Genomic DNA, 24,278 nt, shown 5'->3' on the forward strand with positions numbered 1-24,278 from the left:
ACCTAAATTCTACCCACAGCCCTACATAAACAGATAACCATGAATGGTTTCTTCCATCACTTGTCTTTTAGTTTTGTATTGATGTTTACGTAATTTTAAATTTTATTTATGGGGATAAACACATCCTTTGCTGAATCCTGGAAGCATGATCAAAGAGAGGCAGAGTTTGCGGAACTGTTTGGAAATACCGTCAAGAAAGATGCAACCAGGCAATTTTCAAAAAATTGTCCTATCCGTGATTTTATTTGACATTCACAACTTTTCATCTCAGTTTATTATCTCTGTTGTAAAGATGGAGAGAGAAGGAACCGCTCTTGGATCATGGAGCCACAGTTTTTAAAGTCCCTCATGAGCTGTAGTAATATTAGAAAACTAGAAGAAGCCAGAACAATCAGGTGGTCCTTTAGGCAGTACAGTTTCTACTACAAGATTGCTGCCTTAGTAGTTGATGCATGTGGTACCTTTTAGCTCCAGAGCTAATTTGGTGGCTGTGGGTATTCAACATTCACTGGTCTAAACAAATAGTAAGCACCTACTATGAGGTGCTCTGTGTTATGGGGATCTAGCAATGAGCAAAACAGACAATCCCTTCTCTCGTGGAGCTCATAGTCTAGCAGGAGAGGCGATAAACAAGATAAATAGGTAAAATATGTAGCATGCTAGTAGTGAGTGCTAAGCAATGGGGAATGGGATATGTGTGTAAGATGGAGGTGGTAAAATTTTTCATACGATGGCCCCAGTGAGAAGGTGACATTTGAGTGTGGAAATGAGTGATGCAAATACCTGGGAAAAGAGTGTTCCAAGCAGAGGAAAAGCAAAGGCCTGAAGGTGAGAGCATGCCTGAAATGTTGATGAAATTGCACGTAGGCCAGTGTGGCTGAAGCTGCTTAAGGGTTGGGGAGAATCAAAGGTCAGAGAGTTTAGGGGTTGGGGACATGACAGTCCAGAATGTATAGCACCTCTTTGGCTTTTACTCTGAGTGGGATGGTATGTTAGCTTGGGCTGCCTTCTCACTGTGTCCTCACATGGTAGAAAGAGAACTGTGATGTCTCTTCTTCTATAGGGCACCATTTCTCTCTGATCAGGGCTCCACCCTTATGACTTCATTTAACATTAATCACCTCATTAAAGGCAATATCTTCAATACAGTCACATGGGTTAGCACTTCAACATAAGGATTTTGGGGAGACACAGTACAGTCCCTAGCAATGGCAAGTTATTGGAGGGTCTGAGTAGAGGAATGACATGATTTGATGATATATAAAGGATCAGTCTAGCTGCCTTGTTGTAAATACACAAGTGGGTAAGCAGTGGTGACAAAGAAAAAAGCAAGGGGATGTGTTAAGAGGTATTGCTGCAATCCGGGAGGTGAAGGTGTGGCTTTGACCACTGTGTGTAGCAGTGGAAATGGGAGGAAAGTGGTCAAGCTCTGAAGTGGAGGCAATAGAATTTGCTGATGGATGTGGAGTATTGTAGAGAATCCAAGAGTTTTGGCCTGAGCAACTGGAAGAATGGTATTGCTATTTTCTGAGATGTAGAAGATGGTAAATGGAGCAGGCTTGGGTTGGAGGAATATCATGAGCTCAAACGGATATGTCTGTTGGAGGAAACAAAGAAATGTATAGTAATAACAAATAATAGTCACTCATAAACATGTGATGGCAAACCGAGAGGAATATGGTACAATGAGAATGCAAAAGAGAGGGACCAAACTTAGTCAGGGAGGAAGTGACTCTTCAGTGAGGTCTGAAGGATGACTAGGATTAAACTATAACTTTCATAGGGGTTTGAGAAAAGGGAAATACGGTGAGCAAAAGGCCTCTTGGAATGAACTTGGTCAGTTTGGTTAAAGAATAGGGATTAAGGGACAAGAGTAATAAAAGATGAGTCTATTCTAAAAGCCCTATAAAACCTATAAAATGGGTTTCCAGGAAGATTTGGGGTGGGGAGCACAAATGATCAGATTTACATTTACTAAAATTCTCTCTAGTTATTATATTGTGGGCAGAAGATTGGAGAGGAGCAAGAGTAAGTATGGAAAGTCGGGATACAATTTCAGTAATCTAGGCATGAGCTGATAGTAATAATAGTAGCTAACATTTATAGGGAGTTTATGTCCTGTATACTGTGCTAAACTCTACGTTCATAGTCTTATTTAATTCTTACAGCAACACTATGAAGAACATTATAGTATTATTCCTATTTTACAGATGAAAAGCTTGGTTAAGGAAAAGAGTTTAAGAAAATTGTCTGAGGTCACTCAGCCAAAACCAAGATTTAAATCCAGGGAGATTTCTCCACTAATCAAGTTATAGGAGTTTGGATTATGGAGGATGCAGGGAAATGAGGAAGGGGAAAAATTTGAGCGATATGGTACTTAAGATGTAACTCAGAGGACTTGGAAACAGATTGAAGGAATGAGGGAAAATGAAGGATAACGAGTTTTCAAACTTGTTCACCTGGAGTTAGTTGGCAGTGACATTAGTGAGGAAGGACATTCTAAAGCTAGGTTTGAAGATGAATATGAGAAAGCTGGTCTGGGGCATTTTGGGCTTTGAGACATCCAAGTGGAAAATTAAGACAGCATTTGGCTACATGGGTCTTGTGCTCAAAAAGAAGTTTGTATGACAGTTCAAATGTGAGGATTTTCTGCAAATAGATGATAGTAACTGACACCATGGGCATGAATACGGTCACTCAGTAAGATGGAATAGAGCAACGCCGTGCAATAGAATGTTGAAAGTATTCTGTATCAGTGTGGCCCAATGCAATAGCCATGAGCCACTTGTGGTTTTTGAGCCCTTGAAATGCCTAGGGCAATTGAACTGAATTTTTAAATTCTGTTAACTTAAGTTTATTAAACAGCCCCATGGGCTAGTGGCTTCCATATAAAACAGCATAGGTATAGAGTTCAAAAGAAGGCCTAGGGCCCAGACTTGTGTGATTCCAACATTTGATGACTAGATTAAAGGAGAAGTGGCCTGAGATATGAGAAGAAAACCAGATGAATGCATTTTCAAAGTAGGATCAGCTGTGTTAAATTGGGCCAAGAGGTGGAAAAAGATGAGAGGTGAATATATATTGAATTTAGTAACATATATTAGCCAACATAATGAGAGGGTAATGAGAGAGGGAGCAAGGGCTCCAGGAGATAGAATCAAAGTATGCATGTGAAACTTGTAGAAACACTGTCAGGAGAAGTCTCATGTAGTTCACTGCTACCAAACATTTATCAGATTTACCAGTTGTCAATTTAGAGACACTCTGAGGAGAACAGACTTGTTGTAAGGGCCACGATGGAGGAGTAACCCAGGCATTTTGCTCATCTTCCCCTTTTGCCAGGAAGTCGGTCTGGCCATGTATGTACCAATGTCCTTACTATGTATCGAATGTACTCAGAATTTTAGGACTGGAAGGGACTTAGGATGTTGTTCCAAGCTTCTCATTTCACAAATGCTAAAATGTCCTAAAAGGAGATAAAAATTATGTTTGACCTGCAACTCTTCACATCTTGCACCATTAGAGCATGTGAGATACAAAACCTTGAGGAGCTTTAAAGTCACAGTTTTTATTTATCTTTTTTTTACACTGAGTTTTAGCTAGATGTGCTTGCTGTGCTCACATTCTACCTGGTTATGGTTTCCCATTTTTACTAGCTAGCAATCAGCATACAGGTTAGGTCAATGGTATTGACCTTGAGAAATTGATTATCATGGGAAAAATAAGTTACCCTAGAGAAGCTTGTATATGCTATAAATGTTACAATTTTGTTTTCTTATCTAAGTCTGATCATATTCTTCTTAAATTAAAAATATAAAGATTTTAAAGTCAGTCATAGAATTAAACATTAATCAAAATCTGACTTGCTTTTTATCTAAATAACACTTAAGTTAGTATTTGTAAATTATGTCTTTCAGAAAACATAGCCCAAGATTTTACTGAATCGAAATCTTTTATGTTTTGTTTATCCAAGCAGTAAATTCATGACAAATACGTTTAAAGTAAACACAATCTCTTTTCTCATTCCCTACCTCCACCTACACATGTGTTTGTCATAAAGCTAATCAAGAATAGATATGCAATATTTTTCCAACATTATTAATTAATAGAAATATTCTAAGTGATAAATGTTGTTAACTCCTAGTTAACTATAAGAAACAAAATTTGGGGCTTCCCTGGTGGCGCAGTGGTTGAGAGTCCGCCTGCCGATGCAGGGGACACGGGTTCATGTCCAGGTCTGGGAAGATCCCACATGCCGTGGAGCAGCTAGGCCTGTGAGCCATGGCCACTGAGCCTGTGCATCTGGAGCCTGTGCTTCCCAACGGGAGAGGCCACAACAGTGGCCTGCGTACTGCAAAAAAAAAAAAAAAAAGCTAATCAAGGAAATCACTAAAATTTTGTATTGGAAAAGTTATTTGTGTCTGCACTGATTTACTTCTAATTCTGCAGGCTGTGAACATTTGCAATAAAGTTCAAAATTGTTATCAAATATTAATATGTCAAATGAATACTTTTACAAAATAGCTAAGTGATTACAATCATGGTCCCCATAGCTAAGCAACCTGGATTTGAATCTCAGCTTCACTGGTTACTTACTAGTCATGTGACGTGGACTAGTGTGACCTCTGTGCCTCAGTTTCCTCATCTGTAAAATAGAGATAATGATGGTAGCTAACTCATAGAGTTATGAGGATTACATTAATTACTATCTATAAGGTGCTTAGGACAGTGCCTGATACATGGTAAGCCCTAATATATATAAACATTAAATAATTATTTGAAGCATTATAATGTTTTATTGAAACTTTAAAAAAATGGCTCTAAGGCTAAACATTTAAATTGTATCTTTTTGGGGGAGTGTGTCCTGTTTAGTTTTAAATTTTGCTTTTCATTTTGATTTTGAGAAGCTTTTAAATGATTTTTGAGTAGCATGTAAGCTGTCTTTTTCTGTTACAGATTTGGGGTTTTTTAAGCAGTTGTTAGTATAATTATTTTGCTGCCACTTAATTTGTGTTTTTTTAATCTTTTTTTTAATATTTATTTATTTGGTTGCTTGAGGTCTTAGTCGCAGCAGGTGGGCTCCTTAGTTGTGGCTCACAGGCTCCTCAGTTGCAGCATGTGGGCTCCTTAGTTGCGGCACATGGGCTCCTTAGTTGCGGCTTGCCAGCTCCTTAGTTGCGGCACATGGGATCCTTAGTCGCACTGCCACTTAATTTGGAAGATAGAACAGCAGCCCAGACTGAGGATTTCTTTTTTATTCACCTTAAATCCATTTTTTCCTCCTACTGTGCCCTTTAAAACTAATGGTTTGTTACTAAAACCATTATGCACTAAATGTATGTTACATACTAAAGTATGTTATAGGAATGTTTTGTCTGTATTTCACTATACTTTCCCAAAAATAAAGATTAAAAATACACACACCAACACTTTAACAAAACACACAGGCCTTAAGAATTAAATTACACCTACTTTATGGAGTCAAATATTGTAATGTACCCCATAACTAAATTACATACCTTCATTTTCTTCACTTTTTTTTTTTTTTTTTTGTCTTTTTTTGGCCGCACCATACAGCTTGTGGGATCTTAGTTCCCTGACCAGGGATTGAACCCGTGCCCTTGGCAGTGAAAGCGCAGAGTCCTAACCACTGGACCACCAGTGAATTCCCTACATTTTCTGCACTCTTAATGAAAAATCTCTAACTTTTTATCCTCTATTATATTCCTTAATGATTACTCCAGTTTTTCGCTTTCAAAAAGCCACAAGTATAATTGAGATATGTTTTTGTAATTGTGTAAGATTCCTGAAATTCAAAGTCATAAATATGGAAGGGATTTTAAAGGATTATATAGTAAACCCCTATATTGAGGAATAGAGTACTTGTTCTGCCTTTGACATTTAAAAAAACAAACTTTTTTTTCCTTTAGTAACACATACTCATGGTTACAAGTCCTTACAGCCATAGTATTAGACATGTAATAAATGCTCAAATACTTATTTAAGAACAGTATATTCTTCCTAATGGCTAAACTAAATTATTCTTCTAACAATTCAGACTTTTTGCTTCATGTCCTTCAGAGGTTATGGAAACCCATAAAATGTAAGGTTATTTTTGGTTTTATTTTCTAAATGATTTCCTCTTGCATGTCATTATAGAGCCCAATTTCTAGGTACATAATTATTTTTATTACTTTTCTCTGGGATCTTTCCAAGTAATTTAATCTTCTTTATATGTGGGCCAAAACTATTAAATTCAATATTCCACTTAAAAAAACAACAGGGACTTCCCTGGTGGTCCAGTGAGTAAGACTCCGTGCTTCCAACGCAGGGGGCCTGGGTTTGATCCTCTGTTGGGGAGCTAGATCCCACATGCATGCCGCAACTAAGAGTTCGCATGCCGCAACTACGAAGTCTGCGTGCTGCAACTAAGAAGTCCGCCTGCTGCAAATAAAAGATCCCGCATGCCTCAACTAAAACATGTCACAAGGAAAATCCCGCATGCTGCAGCTGAGACCCAGCACAGCCAAAATTTAAAAAACAAAACAAAACAGAAAAAACAACAGATGATCATAAAGTTAAGGACAGACTTTTACAATTCAAGTAATTATTTTTTCTTGAAACTGGGCTACCACATCTGACTTCGAAGATGGCCCTGAGTAACAACTCTTCCGATAAGTCAAAAAATGTTTTTTGTTTTTTAAGAGTTTTGAACTGAAAGTCCACCACTATTTCAACCAATTTCTAAAGACATAAAGTTCCAGAATATAAATTTTAAAATCCACATTTATGAGGTCAATTAATTAGATTTTTATAATATTTTTCTAATTATAAAGGTAACACATGTTTAATAAAGAAGTCATAGGAAAAATCAAAGGGAAATAGTACTTATAATGCCATCGCCCTACAATAGCATTTACCTTTTGCTTTTTGATATTACAAAAAGATTTATTATATATTTTGTTTTGTAATTTTTAAAACTTACCAGTAACATGAACGTCTTTCTGTATATATAATTATCTTGCAAATGCATGAGTCCTAATGGCTTCATAATATTGCAGTATTTGGATTTTCCATAATTTACTGAATTTATCACCTATTTTTTAATGTTTAGTTTATTTCCTTCCTTTGTAAATATAACAAGCAATGTTGCATTGAATGTCTTTGTGCATATAAATTTTTTTTTAATTGATTATTTTCTTAGGCTAAGTTCCTAGACGTGAAATTTCAGGGTATGTGTATTTTTAAAACTTTTGGCATACATTGCAAAATTGATTTTCAGAAAGGTTATATCGGTTTATTCTTCTATTAGCTTTGTATTTGAGTGCCTGTCTCCCACCATCCTTAGAAATTCTGAGAAAGATCCTTCTTAATCTTTGTCAGTCTCATTAGCAAGGTTTAATTTTCAGATCATCACTTGCTAGTGAGGGTGAACTTTTAAAAGTTTATTCATCATTTACATATCATTATTTCTGAATTGCCTGTTGATATCTATAATAGACATATTCTGTATCCTAGAAGTCTGGCTTCCATTCTGCCTTGTTTTGGTAATAGCGTACAAATGTTTTTTTGGTGGGGTGTTGGGTATGGCCTCTCTGTGCAGTTTTGGAAGGACAGAACATTGGAGGACCTTGACTGCCCCAGCCTAACTGTGGGCACATGACCAAATGTGCCAGTCTGGTTCTCCTAAGACTTTTGAATTTTGCGGGGTGTGGTGCAAAGTCAGAAAGTAAGTCCGGTTGCTGGGTCTGTTAGCTGCTCGTACTTCACTGCCTCCCTAACTAGAGAGCTGCCTTGCCTATGGGCAGCCGAAGGGTGGACTGGAGAAAGGGACAAAACAAAGGCCTTTGCCTCTCCTTGGGACTACTCTGATGAGCGCCCTGTGGGGTTGGCTAAGGCTTCAGCTGCATCTGCAGCGTTAGTTGGCTTCTCCCTCTGCCCAGTCTCGCCTCCTCATTTCCTTACAGGAGTATCTTCGGAAAGCAGTCACCAGCGAAACTTCATCTTCCACCTCAAACTGTTTCCATGGAACTGTCCTTTTATTTCAGTGATAGCACTCAGAAAAGTCTGTATAGTAGTCCCTCTGGAACTACTTCTCTTGTCCTTTTTGCATCCAGTTCTCTTTGCTTTTAGCTTTCCTATATTCTCCCAGTGATTCACTCTTAAGTTAACCAGAGTTGGCTCCCATGGCTTGCTTTTTGATATTACAAAAAGATTTATTATATATTTTGTTTTGTAATTTTTTAAACATACCAGTAACATGAACATCTTTCTGTATATATAGTTATCAATGTTCCTTGCCATTTTTCCAATGTCTTTTACTTACCAATTTTAGGAGTTTTTAGGTATCACAGACATAAACCTTAAACTAAATTGGTTCTCTTCAGTTTATCAGTTGCATTGTAGTTTTGTTCATCCTAGTGTTGACATGCAGTTATTTTTAAAACAGATTGCGATCCAGTATCTCAATCTTTTCCTCTGTGATTTTTACCTTTTATATAATGCTTAGAGAGAACCACGCCATTACAAGACCATGTGCATAAAATTAGTATGTATATATGTTTCAGTTTAACATTTTATGTTTAATCTCCTAATTCTTATAACATTTACTTTTGCTTTGGTATAAGGCAATGATTTAATAATTTTCTTCAAATAATTTGAGTATTTTGGCTTTTATATTAAAGTCTACTTTAACAGTATCCTCAAATTTCAGTGCAGGAATAAGATAAACATTTATCTTTTACTCAGACAGTAGTGCAGAACTGTGGCTCAGGCTGGCCAGGTAGCTCCGCCATTCTCATCAGGAGCTCTCATCTTTGGGTCAGAGGCAGTTGCTTCCTATCTTGCTTTTTTCTAGTCAGTGGGAAGGGGGAACTAGAGAGTAGAAAACAAGCAACTTCCTTAACAACACACACGTGTGTGTGCACGCACACACACACGCGCGCGCGCGCACACACACACACACACAGACATACTAACACACACACATACTCGCATTCTTGCATCTTACTGGCCAAAATTTAGGCACTTGGCTATGCATAACAGGTTAGGAAATGTCATCTTTTACTGGGCAGTCATGTGGCCAGCCAAAACCCATGGAATTGGAATTCCCTTTGATGATGAGTCCTGCCAGTGGGTAGAAATCTGCATTTTGAAGGGTTATAAAACATTCTATTAAAATGGCAATTATGTTGAACATGGAACTGAAAATGTACCTAGAAATATTAAGTGAAAATTATACATAGCTAACATTTTGTGGGGGCTTCCCCATACAAAATGGTGTGTGTGTGTGTGTGTGTGTGTGTGTGTGTGTGTGTGTGTAGGTGTACCATAGCAATTCAAAGCTTCTCTTCCTCTTCCTTCACCATCACCACCAATATGTATTTGGATGTGGAGCTTAAGTTGAGAAGAGATTTTCTTTTAATTAGATGATTTTAAGCCTCTTGACATACCTCACGTACTTCTTTTGTTCAGCTCTCAGATTCCTTTTTTGCAGGGTGGGTAAATATAAGCAATGATGATAGGAAGAATACATTAGTATGAATATTTAAGAGGATTTGCAATTTATGTAGTAAATTCATCAAGAAATACTATATTCTTGAAAAGGAATGGCTTATATCTGATTTAGGAAGAACTATTAAAGATCTAATAATGAAGAATAATCTGAAGTTCTGTCTTCTCATCTATTCTAAATATACTCAGTAATGGGACTGATTTTTATTGTGATGGTTTGGGCACAGTTTTATATTCAGTTTCTCTGTACTTTATTTTGGGGTTATAAATGCCCAAACCTTAGAATTCATCCTGCAAGCCCAAAAGATGACTCCTTGGAAACTAACATAAAATATTCTTTGGTATCATAGACAGAATATTGGTTTTGTGTAAACTATGGTGTTGATGCAGAATGGTATTAGGTGCTTTGTTTTATTTTTATAGTTTTTAATCATGATATATAACAGATACAGGGAAGTGTTTAAACATATATGTACATTTTGATGAAAATTACAAAGCAAATATCTGTATAAATCATGATTTGGTAACCAAACATAACATTGCCAGGTCTCCAAAAGCCCCCAAGTGTGCCTTTTCCTCCTTACAGCCCTTTTGTCCCACTCCCAGATAGTTTGTGATAGTCATTTCCTTGGTTTTCCTATCTGTATATACACCCCTAGACATAATATAAATGGATTCATACTGCATGTTTCTTTGTGTCTTGCTTCTTTTCGGCATATGTTTGTACAGTTGATCCACGCTGATGTGTCATAGTGCATTTATTTTCACATTATAGCTTTGCCTTGTATGGCTATATCACAATTTATGTAGCCATTCTACTGTTAATATTTTGGTGGTTTCCACGTTAGCTTTTGTTTTTGCTATTGGGAACATTTTTGTCGTGAACATTTTAGTACACGTGATGGTGAATATATGCGTGTTTTTGTAGGGTCTATATTTAGGAGGATATTGCTGGTTTGTAGGGTATGTTCTTCACCTTCTATAGATGGTGACAAACCATCTATAGAAGGTGACAAACCATAGATGGCAAACTTTTCCAAGTGGTTGTACCAAGAATGGTATTATTTTTAAGATTCTTTACCATATCTTCAAATATTTGCTAAACGTTTCTTGAGAGAGGAAAACAAACTGGTTATACTATGGTATTGTATTTTATTATAAAATAAATTTTGTTTTTATTTTTAAATTTTATTTTATAGAAACAACAGTACATTTTATTCACCACACATTTTCATCTCTTTTGCCTATCTGCTAAGAAAGATGGATGATTGTAGAATGAACAAACCATAAGCACCCAGAAGGAAATAATAATTAAAATAATCAGGAAAATGATATTATGTTAAAGCTATTTTGGATGATGTTCTTTTTTTAAATTAATTTTTATTGGAGTATAGTTGCTTTATGTTTCTATAAAATAAATTTTAAAACACCATCTAGAAAGGATGGAAACCCATTCTTTCCCAGTCATGATTTAAAAAGGTATCTCAATATGGATGATATATATTAATATATACTATATAAAATATTTATTATATTATAAATTATCCAGTATTAATATATAAAATATAGTATAATATATAATTTATCAATGATATATTCATATAATATAATCATATGTATATATATCAAATATACTATGTAATACAGCATAAATATATAATATAGATAAATATATATGGTAAAATAAAATTTTAAATCAAGCAAAAGTCATAAGATGCAAAGTAAAGTCTCTACTAATTCCTCTCCCTAAAGTTCTGCCTTAACTGACTGCCTAATTAACAGTTTCTTTTGTATGATTCCTGGAAAATTGTTTCTATATATTTCTCCATGTACATAAACAGATGAGAATATATATGGTATTGTTACTGAGTCTAAGCTCGCTCTGCTCGCTGCATGACAGGCCAAAAAATCGGGAGATGAGGTGTTGAGGCAAGGAATCCGACTTTATTCGGAAAGCCGGGAGTCCGAGAAGATGGCAGACTAATGTCCTAGAGTACCATCTTATTGGGGTCTTGATGCTAGTTTTATTTTTATAGAACAGAGAGGGGGAGGAGGTGTGAAAGTAAAGTAAAAAGGCCATAAGTCTTACAAAACATCTGCTGGTTTGGCCAGCCTCAGGTAGAGGATGTGTTAATTTCTTCTTTCTTGCAGCCATTCACAGGTGGGCAGGGTCAGAATGTTTCTCTGTGAGATCAGCAAAGGCACTTGTAGTTTAACATTTAGGCAGAGAGGCAGGCTTCCCCCAGGGAGGCCATTATGTATGCCAGTAGCTATAGACAACATACAAAAAGCAACTGAGAGCAGAGGTTAAAGTAAAAGAAACAGATCCAACATGGAGTCAGATTTTGTTCTTTCCTGTTACAGTATTTTTTGTTTATATTCACTTTATGTAACAGCATGTACGATTCCATTCTTTTAACAGCATGTATAACTCTTAATTTGCAATACTAAATAATGTTGAATTGTTTGGGTGCATAATAATTTATTCAACCAAGCACACTAACTGATGGATGTTTAGGTCATGTCCAGGTTTTTGTTATTAATGATGATGGATCAGTAAATACATTGGAACATATGCCTGGTAACTGTTGAGAGTTTATTCACTGGATGAAATCCTAGCTGTAGACTTACAGTTCACAGTGTACAAGCATTTTAAATTCTGATAGATGTTGCAAAATTACCCTCCAAAAAGTTGTATCAATTTACATTTCCATCACCTGCTTTTGCCAACATTGTGCATTAGCAGAATACTTTATGCTTGCTTTTCTGATCATTGAAAAATATTGGTGTGCATTTACTTAATTATGAGTGAAGTTAAGGATGATTCTATTTGTTGTTCTTTTTCTTTCAACTGCCTGTTAATATCCTTTACCTATTTTTGTATTGGGTAGTTGCACTTTTTTCTCTTAGTGTTGCTGAATGCAAGTTTATGTGCCCGATGCACAGTGAGGCCAAACAAATGGAAACGTTGGAGTTTGGAGCAGAGAAAAGTTTATTACAGGGCCGAGCAAGGAGAAAGTGTGGCTTGTGCTCAAAACCCCAAACTCCCAGATGGTTTTCTGGAAGAAGTTTTTATAGGCAAAATTAGGGGTGAGGGCTACAGGTGTGACTTTCTTCTGATTGGTTGGTGGTGAGGTAACAGGACAATGTTCTAGGACTTCGGTGCTCAGCCTGGAGTTACCATCCTCCACCTGGGTGGGGGCCTTATTTCCTACCGAAGAACTCAAAGATATATTTTTATGTGTATTCCTTGAAAAGGAGCTGGAACTCTGTTTTACTGCTGCACTATTGTTTGTTGATTGCTCCTCCTTTGTTTCTGCATTCCCTCACTTTTCTGATTAGCAACTATTTGAGTCTGCCCTTTGGTACCTTTGGAAGGTCTAGGAGGCTGAAGTCTTTTTCCTACAAACAAGAAACAGGGGACAAGGAAAGGCTTTTGTGTCCAAGAGGGCCCCGCAAGTTCATGCTCAATTTCATTAGTGATTTGTAAAACTCATTATAAATTAAAGAAATAAACTTTTGGCCTATTATGTGTTAACAAATATTTTCCTATTTTGTAGTTAAGTTTTGTAACTTTTGTGGACTAAGTTTTAATCTTTTTTATGGTTTGGGGGTTGTACATAACTTGAAAATTGCTTAGAAGCCTATTTCACATGTTGTCATTTGTTTTGTAAATTTATAAAGACAGCTAAATTTCAGCTCCAGACCACCCCAATAAAGTGAATAGCACAATAAAGCAAGTCACACAATTTTTTCCATTTCCCAGAGCATATAAAAGTTATATTTAGGGCTTCCCTGGTGGCGCAGTGGTTGAGAGTCCGCCTGTCGATGCAGGGGACACGGGTTCGTGCCCCGGTTCGGGAAGATCCCACATGGCGCTGAGCGGCTGGGCCCGTGAGCCATGGCTGCTGAGCCTGCGCGTCCGGAGCCTGTGCTCCGCAACGGGAGAGGCCACAACGGTGAGAGGCCCGCGTACCGCAAAAAAACAAACATAAAAAGTTATATTTACACTATGCTGTAACCTATTAAGTGTGCACTAGCATTATGTCTAAAAAATGTACATGCCTTAATTAAAAGATTTTATTGCTAAAAAATGCTAACCATCTTATGAACCTTCAGTGAGTTGTAATCTTCTTGCTGGTGGAGGGTCTTTTCTCAATGTTGGTAGCTGCTGACTGATCAGGATGGTAATTGCTGAAAGCTGGGGTGCTGTGACAATTCCTTAAAAATAACAATGTAGTTTGCCACATTGATGGAATCTTCCTTTTATGAATGAGTTCTCTGTAGCTTACAATGCTCTTTGACAGGATTTTATGCACAGTAAAACTTCTTTCAAAATTGGAGTCAATTCTTTCAAACCCTGCCACTGTTTTATCTACTAAGTTTATGTAATATTCTAAATTCTGTGTTGTCATTTCAACAGTCTTCACAGTATCCTTACCAGGAGTAGATTCTATCTCAAGAAACCATTTTCTTTGCTCATCCATAAGAAGCAATTCCTCATGCATGCAAGTTTTATCATGAGATTGCAGCAATTCAGTCACATCTTCAGGCTCCACTTCTAATTCTAATTCTCTTGCTATTTCTACCACATCTACAGTGACTTCCTCCACTGAAGTCTTTAATCCCTCAATGTCATCCACGAGGGTTGGAATCAACTTCCTCCAAACTCCTGTTAACATTGATATTTTGATCTCTCCCATGAATCATGAATGTTCTAAATGACGTCTAGAAAGGTGACTCCTTTCCAGAGGTTTTTTAATTTACTCAGATCCATCAGATGAATCACTATCTATGGCAGCTATAGCCTTATGAAATGTATTTCTTAAAGAATAAGTCTTGAAAGTTGAAATAACTCCTTGATCCATGGACTGCAGCATGGATGTTGTGTTAGTAGACATGAAAACAACTTGAATCTCATTGTACATCTTCATCAAATCTCTTGGGTGACCAGGTGCATGGTCTATAAGCAGTAATATTGTAACCAAGCAGGATCCTATGAGGGCTTCCCGGGACAGACCTCTCCCCCATATCCTCTACTTTAGCTCCTCTCTGAAGTACCTAGATAGTAGTATCTAAAGCACATTTCCTGGGTTGTTTTACAGATTCTAAAACCCCCACCAAATGGAAGGTGTTAACTACTTGATGACCCCCAGGCCCTCAGGCTTACTGGAGCCTAAGGATTGATGCTGTTAACCCTTGTGACACCACCCTGTTACCTCACCATCAACCAATCAGAGAATTGTACATGAGCTGATCACTTACCCTGAGACTCCCCTCCCTCAACTTGCCTTTAAAAATGCTTTGTTGAAATCCATGGGGAGTTCAGGCTTTTTGAGCATTAGCTGTCCTGGACTCCTTGTACGGTGCCTTACAATAAATGCTGCACTTTCCTTCACCCCAATCTGGTGTCAGTAGATTGGCTTTGCTGCATGCAGATGAGCAGACACAAATTTAGTTAGGTAACAATATTTTGAAAGAAATCTTTTTTTCTGAGTAGTAGTTCTCAAAAGTGGGCTTAAAATAGTCAGTAAACCATATTGTAAACAGATGTGTTGTCATCTAGGCTTTGTTGCTCCATTTATAGAGCACAGCCACAGTAGAGTTAGCATAATTCTTAAGGTCCCTAGGATTTTCAGAATGGTCGATGAGCACTGGCTTCCACTTAAAAGTCACAAGTGCATTAGCCCCTGACGGCAGTCAGCCTGTCCTTTGAAGCTTTGAAGCCAGGCATTGACTTCCCATCTCTGGCTATGAAAGTCCTGGATGGCATCTTCTTCCAGTATAAGGCTATTTCATCTACAATGAAAATCTGTTTTGTAGTGTAGCCAGGTCTTCTGGTTAACTTGCTGCAGCTTCTACATCAGCACTTGCTGCTTCACCTTGCACTTTGATGTTATAGAGACAGCTTCTAAATTTAAACCTCAGAACCAACCTCTGCTAGCTTCAAACTTTTCTTCTGCAGCTTCCTCACCTCTCTCAGCCTTTATGGAATTGAAGAGAGTTAGGGCCTTGCTCTGGATTAGGCTTTGGTTTAAGGGAATGTTATTATGGCTTATCTGATCTTCTATCCAGACCACTAAAACTTTCTCCAACTGGCAATAAGGCTGTTCTATTTCACACACAAAAAGATTTTAAAACCATGATTGGAAGACAGGAGAGGGGAGTAAGCTATTCCATGACTTCAAAAAATGGTTCTGATGTTACAAAAATGTTAAACACGTATTATATTTTTTGGGACACTTTTGGTTGCAAGCGCTAGAAACCCAAATCAAACTGGCATGAAATAGCTTAAGCTAGTTCTATAGAACCATCTAATAGAAACTCTAATGATGGATCCAGGGGCTCATTATCAGTCATCTACCACTGTAACCGAAAGTGGGGGCCAGAAGGCTGGTGGAAAGGAAAGTTTGCTTTATTTTGGATGACAACAAATGGGGTAGGGGTGGGGGAGGGGACGCCTGAGGCCGACTCCCCCCACCCCCACCACTGACTACTGACTATCAGTGGGCAAGAGTTTTATAGACAGAGAGAGGGAGCTACATGCAGAGACAGCACAGTCAGCTCTGACAGTCATCTTGAAATTGGTCATTGGTAGTCTGACCAGCGACATCTTGATTGTTTTAAGTACAATTCATCTTTAGTTCCAGGGTCAGTTTGTTCCCATTTCCTTGAGGCCAATTCTTAGAATTATGGCAGCTTATGTCATGGCTCTACTCTGGTCAATCATGTAGTTAACTTCTTCCATCTGGTGAGGGCTTCAGTATCTACAAGGCAGCTCACAGGGTATGGCTCAGAATATTACCTATAACAATCGAGAAGGAACTGAAGGTCCTTAACTATGCTTAATTACTAAATTATTAATTTTTAGTCTTGTTAGACTGTTTTCCTTTGTCTCTGCATTTTCTCACATCTCTGATTAAACTTACTCTTTGGCTGAAGTTTTTCCACAGACAAAAGGCAGGTGGAGGACGTAAGGGGCAAGGACCATAGGGTCCTGCTCTGTTTCACCACCAGCCAACACACATAGTAAATAAATATTTATTGAATGAAAATCAGAGCTCTTTCTCCAACTCTAGATTTTTTTTTCTCTTCGTACGTTAGCATTACTTCTCTTCCATTGGTGAAGGATTCCTCCATGCAGTAATAAAGATGCCATAAGCCATTCCTGACATTGTCCTTACAGCTTACAGTCACAGAAGAGGACTTCTGAAAGGGTTCAGAGTGTACCACCCTAAAATATGCCACTCTGGCCTATGGATTATTTTGAGCTGAAGGCAATTGAGAAAAAACAGAGACAAGAAAAACTCTCTGGCCTCCCCATCTGTACCACAAAGGGCAGAACAATCCTTAGTCATTGGAGATAACTCTAGACTCTTATCAGCCCTGGGATGGCACCAGAGGAATCTACATACTATACCTTACCAACTAGCCCTTATCTTCCATTAGTTTTCCCCATATATTTACCTTCCCACAGTTTGCTACCCTTAGAAGTCTAAAACCCTTTCCTTTGTCTTGTCACTTCTCTACAAATTTTTTTCTTTTGTTAAGAACATATATAAGCCCCACTTCTAAATACACCTCTGAGTTACTTATTCATCACTGAACTCTCCCGTGTGTATGTGCAATGCATGTGTTAATAAACTTCTGTATGTTTTTCTCTTGTTAATCTCTCTTTTGTCAGTTTAAACCCCGGCCATTGAACCTAAGATGGGTAGAGGATAAACATCTTTTGTCATTCACACTTCCCATTAACTGACAGAGACTTCTCGGGGGGGAGGTCTCCCGCCACGCTCTGGACTACCTTGAACTGGGTTGTGTGCGTAAGACTAGGACTGGCTGTGGATGGGTAGGGGTAAAGTCAGTCTTGCCAAGACCTCATAGCAGAGGAGACAATGATTCCCCAAAGGAATGGATGCTGGCAAACAAACTAAACAACTGCGTCATGAAATCCTTTGCATTACAACTATCTTGGTCTTAACTGACCTAAAACAAATAAACTGCTAGTTATTTCTGCAGCGAGAATGGTTTTATTTGGGATCAACAAAAGAATTGCAATTTGGAGTCTACCACTTTGGTGTGCCCTGAGCAAGTCCCCAACCACAAGGAGAGGAGAATTCTTTTAAGAGGGGAAAGGAAGTTGGGAGAGTTATAGTGAACAAAGAGTCCTTTGGAAGAATTGAGAGTTGGAAGTATAGTGACTTTTCATTGGCTGAGTTGTGACAGTCTCTCACTGGCTGAGCGCTTGCCAAGCAGGAAGAAGGAGTCCTGTTGGTCTCTGCTATCCTCTTAGGGCATGAGAGCTCCCCCTTCTGGCCTCCTGACTCTATTTTAATTAAGGTTTCTGTTTATTAATTTTCACAGTCTATCTATAGCAGTGCTTTTCAACTCATGCTGCAGGTTAGAATCACTTGCTGAGCTTTTTAAAAATAGAGATGCAGAGACTCTACCCTAGACCAATTAAATCAGAATTTCTTGGGTGAGAGTTGGTGGTGGAGAGGGGTGAAGCAGTGATATTATTTTTTAAACTCTTCAGATGACTTTAATGTGCCTTTTCAGTGTGGAACCACTAGATTATTGTGTAAATCACGGAGATAATATTCAAGACAGAAAAATAACAAGAATATTTATAGATAATTAATCTGTTGTCTCATGTGAATACTATAGTTACTTGTTATGAAAATTACTTAAAAGTTCATAGGCCATCATAACCTGTGATCCCAATTCAAGATTTAAAGAAAGAGGAGAATTCAGTGTTGGTTTGCACTCCTTAAGCCAGAGGTAAATATAACACATTTATAAGCTCTTAATCAACTTGATGAAGTTAGGTTAGCTACATTAACACATGAAAAACAGTCAACTTGTTCATGTGCTTTAAACCTACAGGAAATGGATTCATTAGCATCTCCTAGAGGAGAAATTGGCACATGCCATTTCCTCAGCAGTATAGGTGATAAATTGTGCTCTGCAAGGAATTCTTGAAAGATAGAAAAAGGTTCTATACTATCCTGTTTTCTCACTAGTTATAACTGCATTTTAGATGCTATCTCTTTCAAAAGCCAAAGCTACCCTTCCAGAAATACGAAGGATCAGACTTGTAATAATTCATTCAGGACTGTTATACGATAGCTTTATAAATTCAATTTGAAAAGGGCAGCAATCATTTCTGAGTTCTAATATCATATTGGTGGATAGAGTCTAATGTACTAATAGATGCTAATATTGTGCTAATCCAAAATGTCTTATGCTTACCCTTTGTAAATGGTATAACTGACCATTCTCTCTTTTAATGATGGAATAACTATACTTTTGTAAGCAGCAGCATGGCATAATGAAAAGTAGCTTTTAGGATCAGATATACCTGGAACTAAATTCTGCCTGCTATTTATCAACTGTGTCATCTTGGGCAGGTTAACTTCCTAGTGCCTTAGTATTCTCAAGAGTAAATAACAATAGGACCCATCTTGCAGTGTTGTAAAAATTAGAAATGGCAACTACTGTCTTTCTGCATTTTGCTTCAGAATTTTAAAAAATTGCACAGTTAAAAAATGAGTAAATGTATTCTCCTTATAAGAAAGTAAAACATTACAGGTAAGGAATTTAGTCTTTGATGACCCATACCCCTTCCCACCTTGCTAATGGTAACTAGTAATATCAGTTTAGTGCATAACGAGGGACTGAATATACAAATGAACAAGAGCCAGACCATGTATTTCAATAGAACTCTGACACACACTCTCTCTAGCACCCAGACTGGTAAGTCAAACCACAAGTTCGGCAGCAATTGGTCCAGCAGTGTCTGAGCTTGGTCGATGACTGTCAGCTTCCAACTCAGGACCAACTAGAGAGAGCAAAGTACGTTCCCTAAACCAATCACATAAGATACCCCTGCTTCAAGTGAGCCAGCCTCTAGCTTTCCATGCCAACAATTTCTGATCACAGAATACCTGAAGACTTCCCTTTTCCCACTATAATACTTCTTTTTACCACTCCCCTGCCTGTCTTTCAGCCTCTGCCAAATATCAGTGTTGGTGGCTGACTCCCTTGCTATAGCAAGCCCTGTATAAATATCCTTCCATCATTCTCATTTGTTTATTTCCACAATAGCTTTCCAGTCTTTTTATTATGCATTTACAGATGGATATTCATATGTACCCTTGGGAAATATATACTGCTTTATAGATTTTTTTTAATTGAAGTATAGCTGATTTACAATGCTGTGCCAATCTCTGCTGTACAGCAAAGTGACTCAGCTATATATATATATATATATATATATACACACACACACATTGGTTTTTTTATATTCTTTTCCATTATGGTTTATCCCAGGAGACTGGATACAGTTCCCTGTGCTATACAGTAGGACCTTATTGTTTATCCATTCTAAGTGTAATAGTTTGCATCTACCAACCCAAACTCCCAGTCAGTCCATCCCTCTCCCTTTCCCCCTTCCCCTTAGGAACCATAAGTCTGATCTCTATGTCTGTGAGTCTGTTTCTGTCTTGTAGATAGGTTCATTTGTGCCATATTTTAGATTCTGCATGTCAGTATATCATGTGGCACTTGTCTTTCTCTTTCTGACTTACTTCACCTAGTATGATAATCTCTAGTTGCATCCATGTTGCTGCAAATGACATTATTTCATTCCTTTTTATGGCTGAGTAGTATTCCATTGTATATCTGTACCACATCTTCTTTATCCATTCATCTGTCAATTGACATTTAGGTTGTGTCCATGTTTTTGGCTTTTGTGAATAGTGTTGCTATGAACATAGGGGTGCATGTATCATTTCAAATTAGAGTTTTCTCTGCATATATGCCCAGGAGTGGGATTGCTGGAGCATATGATTATTCTATTTTTAGTTTTCTGAGGAACCTCCATACTGTTTTCCATAGTGGCTGCACCAACTTACATTCCCACCAACAGTGTAGGCGGGTTCCCCTTTCTCCACACTCTCTCCAGCATTTGTTATTTGTAGACTTTTTAATAATGGCCATTCTGACTGGTGTGAGGTGGTACCTCATTGTAGTTTTAATTTGCATTTATCTAATAATTAGTGATTTTGAGCATCTTTCATGTGCCTACTGGCCATCTGTATGTCTTCTTTGGATGCTTTATGGATTTTTAAAAACAAAAATAGTGTCATATTGTACATATTGTTTTGTTATTTGATTTTTTTCTCAAAAATATCCTGGAAATCTCTCCATGTTCATCCCAATTGTTTCCACTGGAGGAAGGTAGTAATATTTATTCCAGCTTCTTGTAACACAGTTAGCTCTGCGGTGCTACCTACTCTAGTGCTTTGCAGGCTACTTGTTTTTCTGTGTCTATCACAAGAAGTTTCTTTCTGCCATTGCACCTCTATCCTACTTCCCTTTGACCCCCATCTCCAGATTACTCCTCCTTTAATCTTCATCCTCTGAGCTGCAGTTAATTCTCTGTGACCTGGCTAGCTGCCTTCCTTTATGGCTGTTCTAGGGCAGTTTCTTCACCTTTGCAAAGTTGGGGCATGTCTAGGGCTTCAGAGACATTGATCTCTGACTGCTCTAGGTCCTGTGTATTGTCTGCTCAATTTCCTCATTGTAACATATGACCAATGCAGTCTTACTCATGCTAGATTCTTTCACCTTGAGTCAGTTTTCCAATTGTATGTAAAGAATTTCTTCCAGTGAATTAAACATACCAACCTTAGAAACCAGTTTGTGAAGGAAGTAAAATAAAGTTAAATGCTTTGTTTACTTTGTTTTTACCCCAAAATTTGGGTAAACCTTGCAGTCATCCGAATAATGTCCCTCCTGGTAAATACCAATACATTCAGAATGAAGACATCAATGGTAGGGTCTTAGAAGAATTGTGTTTAAGCACTTGGAATGGTAGAACCTTTAGACCCAATATGAATAATTAAATGAATTGATAACTAGCATATATACTCTGGAGCAATATAGCCTTGTATTTAGATCTTGATTCCTCTGGTTCAGTGAACGCGGGCAAGTTTCCTAATTTCTATGAGTCTTAAGTTTCCTCATGTCTACAATGAAGATGAAATTACTTACATTGCAGGATTTGTCAGAGGAAAGCCTTTCTTCTACCCTCTTGGGTTCAATAACTGAGGATGTGTGAATTAAGCTGACAAAGAGAAAAGACAAGAGAAAAGACAGCTTTTAATCAACTATTTACGTGGGAGCACAAGGTAAAATGAGACTCTCCAAACAGTTAATAGGAATGGGCAGGGGGAGAAAAGGCTTCTATGGGAGGAACAAATGGGTTTTTAGGGGAACAAATGGGAAGTAAGAAAGATTGTGATAATGTTTGTTGATGCAGGTGCCGGTGGTCTTCTCCATCTTCTTTCTGGCCAGTAAAGCTCCCCTAGAGAGGGAATTTATGACATCATTACTCCCAGAAAGTTCTCCCTTTATTTTGGTAAGAGAAGCTCTGAAAAGGCTTCTTTCTGCATCTGTTGTTAAATATCGACTGTCTTATACACTAATATGTATAAAATGGATAACTAATAAGAACCTGCTGTATAAAAAAATAAAATAAAATTCAAACATAAATCTCAACTGTCTTTAGTTTAAAATTATCTTCTTACCAACTCTGGGGGTCTGAGTAGGTCTCAACAGGATGCTGTGAGAATAACTGAGGTTAATCTGGTGAAGCTCTTAGCACAGCATTCCAAATATACTTGCGGTTACTATCGATATTTGAAAATTAGTCTTTCTGCCTTGACACCAGTAGCAGATGAGAAACTTATGGGAAGATTGAACCGTTTAATAGATCTCAGCCAGTTTGCTTAATTCCTGAATCAGCATTTCTTATATAGTTATTCAATTACTGATTCATCCCTTTTTGCTCATATGCAATTAAACTCGCAACGTAACTTTTCCAAATCAATTTCTTCTTGAGTGTTAAACTTGCCTTAGAATTAATTGCAGTTGTCCTAAATAATTTGGGTGACTCAAGAAAATTAGTATCTGCTAAGATCTGTTCCTACCTTTTGTACCTTCTACCTGGCTTCCCATGGATGTTCTGGGTTGTCACTCAAGGTGGGGTTTTTTGAGGGTTTTTTTTTGTTTTTTTTTTTTTACCTATATCTTCTTCATTTTATTCGGCTTTTTCGCCCTCAAAGGAGAAACAGAAAAATGTTATCTTTGCTTTGGTAATCCTCTCATGTCATCGGTTGTTTTATAAATGCTTAGCATTTACAGTACCCTATGAGTTACTGGGAAAAATACACCTTATTAATAGACGTCATCTTTTTTGCCATTTGATAATGTTATAGACTTTCATAGAAGGTCTCAGGAGCTGGAGTAAGCAAAATCCTAGTAAGTTTAGGATAGGTCAGAAGATTTGGATATTAGGTTATATTACTTGCAGGAGGTATGTAACTTCTCTTCAAATTGGCTTGAACACATAAATTGCCAAAGTTCTCTTCTGCTGCCTCAACTCACCAGATAAATATTTGGTTTACTTTGCCTGGGAAAGCATTATCAATATAAAAATATGTTAGGTGCTCTCTACACAAATGCAATGGAGTATAAATAGGCTTATTAACTGACTACTTTAAATTGGTAATTGCTATTTTGTTTGTCAATAAAACTTTTATTTATTATTATGGTATTAAACAATTGGTATAAATAAATTAATAGGATTATTTACTAGTTTCTAAAAACATATACTGTATTTTGTTTATGAAAATGCATTTAAAAAAACTATAGTTGGTCATTTGACATGAAAGCATTATATCATTTTGCATTCAAAGTTGCCAAGATGAAAATATTTAATGCCATCCCCTGAAGGCTAGTAAGTTTACAGTTTGTTGGACCACCAGGGGGAGTGAATTCTAGAGCTAAGAACCCCTCAGTGATTCTACAGTAGACTTGAATAAAATAAAGTCAAGATCCATTTACAACAGCCTGACAAAATGCGTAAGAGAAAGCTAGTTTGGCAGCCTTGGGAAATTTGATTAGAAACAAACAATTTTAATATTTTCAATTAAATAAATCATTAACTTCTTTTAAAACCAGTTATGTTTGCATTTGATTATGTCTTTTTACACTAGAAAATTAGAATTTCATCTATGAAATGTCAGCATAGACTCAACTTCAGACTCAGTCTCTGTGGTTGTGGAATTTATTCCTGGTTTACTAGCAACTATTACAAAGCAAGGTCTTCTAAAAGACCTCTTTCTTAAGTTTTCTGTCTCCTAAGAAAGAAGCTGACCCCTAAAACGTCACTTAAAAGATTGCCAACTCAAATCAGGACATTATTTACAATAAAAAGGCAATAGTTCAGGTCTATAACCATAATTACTTGGGTAAATCAGGATAGGACACACTAATTTTTCTAAATTGCCAAGGTAATTGAGGGCTTTTTCAGTCAATTAGCCTGAATTTTCCTTTACTATACCATTCAGATGACTTGATAATTCAAACTTCATACTTCAGAATTTTAAGCCTTATTTTGAAAAAGTGGCATTTGTCACATTTTGAGATACATAACTTAAAACAGAGGTGCCTTATTGAAAACTGCTACAAACTAGTGATTGAAGCTATTTTGCATATATTTTTCCTTCTTGATGGGATCTTAAAGACATTGATTATTCTTAGTTTCTCATATTATGCTATTGACCATTCATCCCATAGCATATTATTTTCTCTAGCTAACAGATGGATAGTCTGAAAACATGTCCTCTTAACTGAACAACTTGGCCCTCTCAGGACTGACTGGGATAAAGCTGATTTTTCACAAGGTGGAGAGGTGA

This window comes from Aethalodelphis obliquidens, unplaced genomic scaffold (genome assembly GCF_003676395.1).
Source record: "Aethalodelphis obliquidens isolate GAN/ISIS:26980383/991018 unplaced genomic scaffold, ASM367639v1 scaffold4, whole genome shotgun sequence".
Taxonomy (NCBI): Eukaryota; Metazoa; Chordata; class Mammalia; order Artiodactyla; family Delphinidae; genus Aethalodelphis; species Aethalodelphis obliquidens.